Source organism: Miniopterus natalensis, chromosome 10 (assembly GCF_054644295.1).
Source record: "Miniopterus natalensis isolate mMinNat1 chromosome 10, mMinNat1.hap1, whole genome shotgun sequence".
NCBI lineage: Eukaryota > Metazoa > Chordata > Mammalia > Chiroptera > Miniopteridae > Miniopterus > Miniopterus natalensis.
Genome location: NC_142090.1, coordinates 71058022 through 71066125, shown reverse-complemented (window position 1 = coordinate 71066125; position 8104 = coordinate 71058022).

Here is an 8104-nt window from a genome sequence, read left to right as displayed (position 1 = left end):
AATATCTGAAGTCTATAATCCCTCTACTGAGCTTACAGTGATCTTGTTTTGGCGAGGAGGTACGTGTGAGCACCAGGATAGAGAGGCCAAGATAAGCCCACCTGAGAGTACTTGGTCACTTCAGCTTTTCATGAGTGGAGGAGTAATGGAAAATAGGCTGTTTTCTATCCCTGAAGACTGGAGGCCTGTAGATACCAGGGAACAAGAAGGCTTACTGACTGCCACAGGGATGGACAACCTGGTGGTTGCAACACTGTCTGTCCACAATGACAGAGGAAGTTCTGGTGCGAGTGCTGCCATTTAGTGTTCCCCAGCAGCTGGACTTTTACTGCAATGAGCAGAACCCTGAAATTTACATCTCACTCATGGGGGCCCAGCAAAAAGAGAAAGAACTGATCAGCTCTCAGACCAGACTCCTGCTGCGACTCGCCTGCTAGACATTAGGGTATATAAATGATAATAAGCATTTAGCAAAATTTAAGGACACTCCAAAGCAGCTTGTGGAACTTAAGTAACACCATCTTCAAGTTTAAAAGTTCAGCATGCCAGTAGAAAGAATGTTTTACTGTTGATTACTGACTTAGTAGCACAGAAGAAAAACTAAAGGAAATATCACAGAATAAAGTACACGGGGTTAGAAAACGAAGAGTTAAGAGACATTAAGGAGACCGTCAGAAAACAGGAATTCCAGAAGAAGAAAAAGAGAGAGATTATGTTAAAACATGAATTAATCAAATAAAAGACAAAAACTTCTCTGGGTTGACAAAAACCCAATTAAAAGGACTTTTCAAGTTCTAGCCAGGATTTACAAGGAAAAAAACCTCATACCTAAGCAGGATAAAATTCCAAAATTTTGGACACGAAAAGAAAAGATTAAGATTTTTGTTTAGAAAGAATAAATTACAAAGGTAGACCGGTGAGACTGGAATTGAGCTGCTCATCTCCCTCCTGGGCCACAGCCAGTAATGTCAACAGCAGCATAGCCTCACGGTAGAATGACATCCACAAGATCGCAACCCTAGCTGCACCGCAGAAGTGGCTGGGTGGCTTCAGAAAATGCTAGTTCCAGGCTCCACCTTAGATTAATCAAATCAGACTTGGAGGGGGAGGAGGGTGGTGAGCAAAGAATTTTTTGGGGATTTTTGTTTGTTTGTTTGTTTTTTAGATATCTGGGATTTCCTAGTAAATAGCTAACATGGCAATCTGATCTGTAGAACACTGGGTGGACCTGGAATGCAACCTCAAAATCCTATGCCCAGCCAGCCCTGGTTCCTATCCATGTGCCAAGGTGAAGGAGTGGTTATTTTCAGATAAACATATTTTTAGAAAATATATCACTATTTACCTAATCTGAGGAAATGGAAAAGCTGTCCACCCAAAGAGCAGACAAATGAGAATAGTCAAAAAAATGAGAAAGACAAGGCGTATAGGAGCATTGATTGTCAAGGAAACATGCAACATCTGGTTACATCTAAATGGACAAGGGTAGAGAGAGGAATTGGAGGCCTTGAAGGGATAGGGATTGGGGAAACTCGAATAAAGGTTCCCGAAATAGAAGAGATAACGTGTGGGGAGATTCTAATAATAGCTTGAAATTGAAAGTGTCAAGTTACTTCAGTAAAGTTGAAAAGTTGGGTTAGACTCGTGATGAGAAAAGAGAAGTAAAAGGATCCCAAAGATTTCCCCTAAGGGTGGAAGAAAAGAGTGTGTGGGGAGAGTGGGGGGAGCAGAGGAAGTGAAAAGAGTGGGGGTAGTTACAGTATTCTAAAGGTTTCATTTTATGGGTGGAACATCACGGGGGAATAGAGAATGTTGATGGAGGAAGTAGTTGACATATTGTTTTCATATATATTGACCATGTGTTTTTTATAGGCATCATCAATGGAAAAGTTATCCCTAAATGACATTGAAAAAATATATAAATCCTAACATAGGGACTAAAGAGCACTTTGTCCAAGAGAGCAAAACATACATAAAAGGGCATCTGTTGTTTCATAATTTGCTGTCCTGTCTCTTACTGTAGATGATATATCTTAAGATGGTGTCTCTGCTTATACACTAGGACTCATCCCCTCTAGCCCATTCATTGATGCATCTCTAGAAATTTCCCTCTCTCCTACACTGTCCCTATTTCACTGTCTACTGGATCATTCACATCAGCATCCAAACATGCTGTTTTCTTCCATATTTAAAAATAAGACCTTCATTCACTTTCCCTGTGAGCTGTAGTAGCCACGTTTATATACTGTATTTGAAATTCCTTCTTCTAAATTCTGTTTAACATAATCAAATTTTCTGCACCCCATCACTGCACCAGGATTTTTGGTCAGACCTCCATGTTGTTAACTTACACATGCAGTTCTCAGTCCACATCTTAACCTTTCAGCAACACATGGCACAGGTAACCACCCCCTTCACTTGATAATCTTTCTTCATGTGCCTTCCAGGATACCATATTATCTTAGTTTTCCTCATTTCTTACTGGCCATTTCTTAACAGTCTCATTTGCTGATTCCTTGTCTTTTCCTCAACAAGTTTATTCTGAAGTGCTCCCAGGTTCATTTCTTCTACCTCTTCTCTTCCTATACCCACATTCTTGATGATCTCATTCTATCTAATCACTACTGAATTCCAAATTTCAATTTCCAGCCAAATATGTAATTGATATCCAAATGCCCATTTAACTTTCCACTTAGATGTGTAATACACATCACAAATCAATATGTACAGAACTAAACATGATATTCCTGTCTCTACGTGCAACCTGCTCCATTTGATTTAATGTCAACTTATCCTCTCACATGCTCTTGCCAATTAACCCATTTTATCTTCTCTCTTTATACTCTTACCCTTTCTCTGTGCTCTCAATGACACTAGCTCCTTATGAGTCCTTCGATTTGTGGTTCATGTTTTCTTAGGGTCTTTTGCCTTGTCATTTCCCCCTCCAGGACTACTCTTCCTCAAATTCCTACAAAGTTATTTCTATCACCAGTTTTGAGGCTTTTCTCAAATACCTCCTATATCCTGAATACCCTATTTAAGAATGATTCCTGCCACTTACATCACAACATTCCCAATTCCCCTATCCTTCACTATATTTTTACAGCAATTGCACCATGCAATATACCATCATATAAAATATTATATAATTTACAATTTTATAATATTTACTGTGTTCCTCCTTCCTTAAAATATGCATTTCTCAAGGCCAGGAATCTTTTTTTGTTTGTTTTGTTTCACTAATTTATTTATTCTGATAGCTTATAATAGTGCCTGGTATTAATAGGACTCAATAAATATTTATTAAATAAATCAAACATATTTGTTTTTAAGTATAATAAATAAGAATGATTCACTGGATATAATCAAAACCCAATCTTATTTTAATTTATTAATATCTCCTTAAAATTAGTTAATTCTGGGAAGTGAAAAGACACACCTGCCCGTAAGATCACTTTAGGATAGTCTTAAAAATGACTATTTATTCTATGTTGGAATATGTTCTTTTGGGATCAAATTTATCATTTTCTAAAATAAAATATGCTATGCTTTTGATACCAGGATGTCATTATTTAATGAAGGCACCTGAAATGAAGAGCAAATTGAAGATGAAAGAAGATGTTTAATAAGTCTATGACATAATGACCATTATTTTCCTCTAAATCCATATCATGATTACTTTGAATTATTGTCAGGGATGGTTCAACATGAATCCTTTAATTCTAAAGAACAATTAAAAGGCCTTTCTTTCTTTTTTTTTTATAGAAACCAAACCTTCTTTATAGGGCTGAATGGCTAGATTGGCTTCTCTGCTGAGATAAGTACGAGGTGCCAGCCAGGCAGGCAGGTGACAGAGGGTGAACTTTCCTCACTTCCTCCCCATCCTCACCACCACCCCAGCCCTCCAGATGCCCATCTCTGCAGATCACCCACATCAAAAAATACTCTGAGGAGGGTCAAGGTGGATGGGGTGGGAGCTCCAGTCCCCACTCTCAGTCAAGTGTTCCCTGTCAGGTGTAAACTTCCTTGCCTTTCCTGACTTGTGCATGTGTCAGAATGGCTGAGCAGATTCTTGGATGCCTCCCTAGTGGTGGAAGCAGAGCAACACGGGGGCAGAAAGTGAGCCACTTGTGGGCAGCCGAGGTGAGATGCCATCGAGTTACATTTGCTTGCAGTTGATTATTTAGAAATCACAGGAGTAATTTGGTCATGCGCCCAGTTTTACAACTTCTTTACTATAAAATGGGTCCCTTGGTCTTGAGGCAACGTTATGTGGGAACCCAAACTACTGAATCAAGCTTCCTGTGAGCTCCTCATGTTGATGATGGCAACTAGAAAGAGGGAAGGAAAAGCTCTACCCAGAACAGATGTCAGCTCCATTAAGGATGAATTACTGCTTCTTCTGGGCTACCATAGTTCGATAATACTTTATTCTTTGTGTCAACATAAGAAGTTGTGGTGGACCTCAGGCTTCCCTTGATTATTTTATTACATAGTAAGTAAGTAATCCAAAGAATTTCCAGGCCTCATCAATGCCATAGCCCGTCTCTGGCTAGTTTGGCATTTCCATGTTCTTCAACCATGAATGCATTCATCATAGAGCAACTTGACAGCTGCAGAGCTCCCCGAATAAAATCCTGCAAAGCTGGTTGGTGTTTATTTGTTTATTTTGGTGACTAAATTGTCATGACCTCACCAGAGGCATTAAGTGAAGGAAACAGAAATTATTTAATTAACTGCAGCTGCTGAAGCTGAGTCACCTTCAATTTCTATATATATCAGAGAAAAACATATCCCTTTACTAGATAGAGGTTTATGGAAATTCACTCAATGTTTATTCAAAATTTTATAGGTGTTCTCTATGTGCCAAGAGATATAGGCTTATATGTGGGGATAGCGGAAAATCAGAGAGATAAGGCCCCTGCTCCCTGGGGTCAGATTATCTGGTTATGAGGGAGGGAGCTTCATGTATGTGACATAGGTGATGGTTTGCAGTATGGATGGTGTTGCTCCTGTAAGTGGATGTGCTGTGTGTAATAATTTAGGGTTATATAGAAGAATAGCATTGGCCCTAATGAATAACTTATTAGGCTGATGGTCTCCCAAACTTTGACTATTGCTAACCAAAACAACACATGCCTTTCAAAGATTCTTCAGAAGGGAATATATGTCATTTCTTGTTAGCAGTAAAAGTGTTACAGAAATGGGAAAGAAGATATAAAAAACATCTTAGATATAGGACTGCCTAGTATGCTCATATAATTTCTTATTTTTTTCTTATTTATCATATCTTTGTTTTCTTGCTGTACCTTTTGGGAAGATTTTCTCAATTATATCTTCCAACTATCCACCTTCCTTTGAATTTTTCATTTTTACTGTAATATATGTTAATTCATAAATATTCTTATTTTTCTATTTTATTTAAGCAACCTGATGCAATGTAAGTCATATCTTCTTATATCTCTATCAGGATATCAATGCTTCCTTGTCTCTCACAGTCTCTGTTTCTTCCATTTGGTTTTTGTCCCCATTATAATTGCTTATATCACTGCAGTCATGCTTGGCGTAATGACAGGGATGTGCACTGAGAAATGCAACCGTAGGCAATTTCATCAGCGTGGGAACATCATAGAATGTGCTTACACAAACCTAGATGGCATAGCCTGCTACCCGCTAAGCTAGATGGGCTAGCCTACTGCTCCTAGGCTATAAGCCTCCACAGCATGTTACGGCATTGAGCACTGTAGGCAATTGTAACACCACTGTGAGTACAATGCTTTTCTACCACTGGCAGTGCAGTGGGCTGGTTTGCTCCGGTGTCAGCACGAACACGTGAGTAATGAATACATTGGGCCACAGTGACCAGTTCCCGAAAAGGCGTCTTAGGCCCTGGGGCTGTGCCTTCCAGGCCTTGGGCTCCGGGCTCCTCCTGGAATGTGCCCGGTACAGTGGGAACAGGTAGAGAAGGAAAGTTGGGAATAGAAGGAGGGAGAGAGGGAAGGCCTGGAGGGTGAGTCTTAAACAGAGGTCGGTAAGAGGTACCGGGTGCCTGGCAGCCACACTACACGTCCCTCCCAGCAGCACCATGTCATCACTAGGCGACAGGACTTTTTCAGCTCCATCATAATCTTATGGGAGCACAGTCGTATATGCGGTGTCTTGTTAACCAAAACATCTTTATACAGGGCTGTATAGTCCACATTAATGACATCTCTTCCCTCAAAGGTCAGTTGAGACTTGGCAATGTGCTCATGTGTAAGAGTGGGAGGCAAAAAGTTGACTGGAACCCCGTATGGTTTGAGTGGACCTCTAGGTTTACCTGAGTGGGTTGTTTCTGAGGGCCCTCTAGAGCCAACATCTTGAAACAGTGACATTGGTCAGGGCTCTGAGTTCCAGAATTCTGGCAGCCAACTGGAGGAGAAGGGCTGGGGGTTTTCCGTGTTCAGTGTTTGGAATGTCAGTGGTCACTTAACCCTCGTTTCAGAAATGTACCTCTGAAATCCTTGTGGGGTCCCCCAAACAGAGACCCCTTTTTCACCTGCTCAGAGACTAAACTTTCAGATTTCTGCTGGGGGTGGGAATTAATTCCCCAGATGTGTGATGTCAAGGAGGGACCCAAGTTCCCAAATAGTGTTCACACTAGTCCCTTGACTCAGTACCCACGTTCCCACTTAGTGCTCTGTCCCTGTGCTCCTTGAAATACGAATTGTGTTGGTTCTTTGTTTTCCCTACTGCTGACCTTAATGTTGGTCTTCTTGGGCATGCTAAGTCAGTTATTCTTGTAAATTAAGAGAAAGAGTTCCCGCCCTAGCCCGTTTGGTCCAGTGGTTAGAGTGTTGTCCCAAGGGCTGAAGGGTTGCAGGTTCGATTCTGGCCAAAGGCTCGTGCCTGGGTTGCAGGCCTGATCCCTGCCCTGGTTGGAGCACTTTCAGGAGGCAACCATGGATGATGTATCTCTCACATCGATGTTTCTCTCTCCCTCCCCACTCTCTCTGAAAAGCAATGGGGAAAAAAAAATTCAGAAAAAGCATTCCTTCCAGAAGGCACAGGTCTGCCTTGGTGATAGCAGTGTGAAGAGCTGGACTTTATATCCCCCTGTCCCCCTTCCCAACCTCTGTTATACACAATGGCCACGGCCACCACAGGCCCATCTGCTGTTTACATCTTTGTGAGGTTTTGTTTTTTGAAAAATTTCCTTTGCAAAAGCTTATATGAGTGTTTTTCTTTTTCTGGAGGAAGATAAATTCCATTTATTTATTGGATCTTTTATCATAACCTGGAAAAAAGTATTTAGCAATTTTTAAAGTCAGGTGAATATCATATCCTGGAATCATCATCTCACCAGATCTGTTCAAAGATTTGTACTCTATCTTTGTGGCTAAAGAGAATTATCTGGTCAAAATCCTTAAGACAGATCAGAATATTGCTGCATAAGCAACACTGAAAAACATGCTATTTGCAAAGCAAATTCAAAACCACATACTTGGCTTGAATCGGATAATATTAAAGCTCAGATGTCATCTAGGATAAGGTGGATATTTAAAACTAATTAAGAAGCTGTGCAAATTGCACATAAAGGTATTACTCAGCGTATCGTGCATGGTTCAATAATGGCAGGACATTATTCGTCTCACTTAGTGACCTCCCGTCCAGGGGTGAAAACAGAGATACCTTTCTTGTCAGTGATGGAAGCCAGGAGCTGTTTACTCTGAAGCGAAGATTTCTCACACTCTAGCTTCACATTTTTTAAAGTATGACTTAGAGTTGAGGCATTTTCCCTTTAGATAATTTGCCAATTCTTTATGCCCGTCCACTAAGCCATCAGCATGGCTTCTAAAGCTCTCAGAATTTGTCTTCAGTACACCTTTACCCTCTAAATTCCCACCAAGTGGAATGACGTGCTGTTTCTCCAAAAGTGGACAATTCCCTGATTCCGTACATGTGCCCTTGCCAGTCTCAGGGCACATGTACAGAGTTCTTCCCCCCCCCCATCTGTTTAAACTTTATCTGTCCTTTAAGTCTCAGCTCCAGAGTCACGTCTTCACCCAAACTCTACAAACTTCGCGGCATTAAATTTGATCTTATGTGGTATATATTTACATAA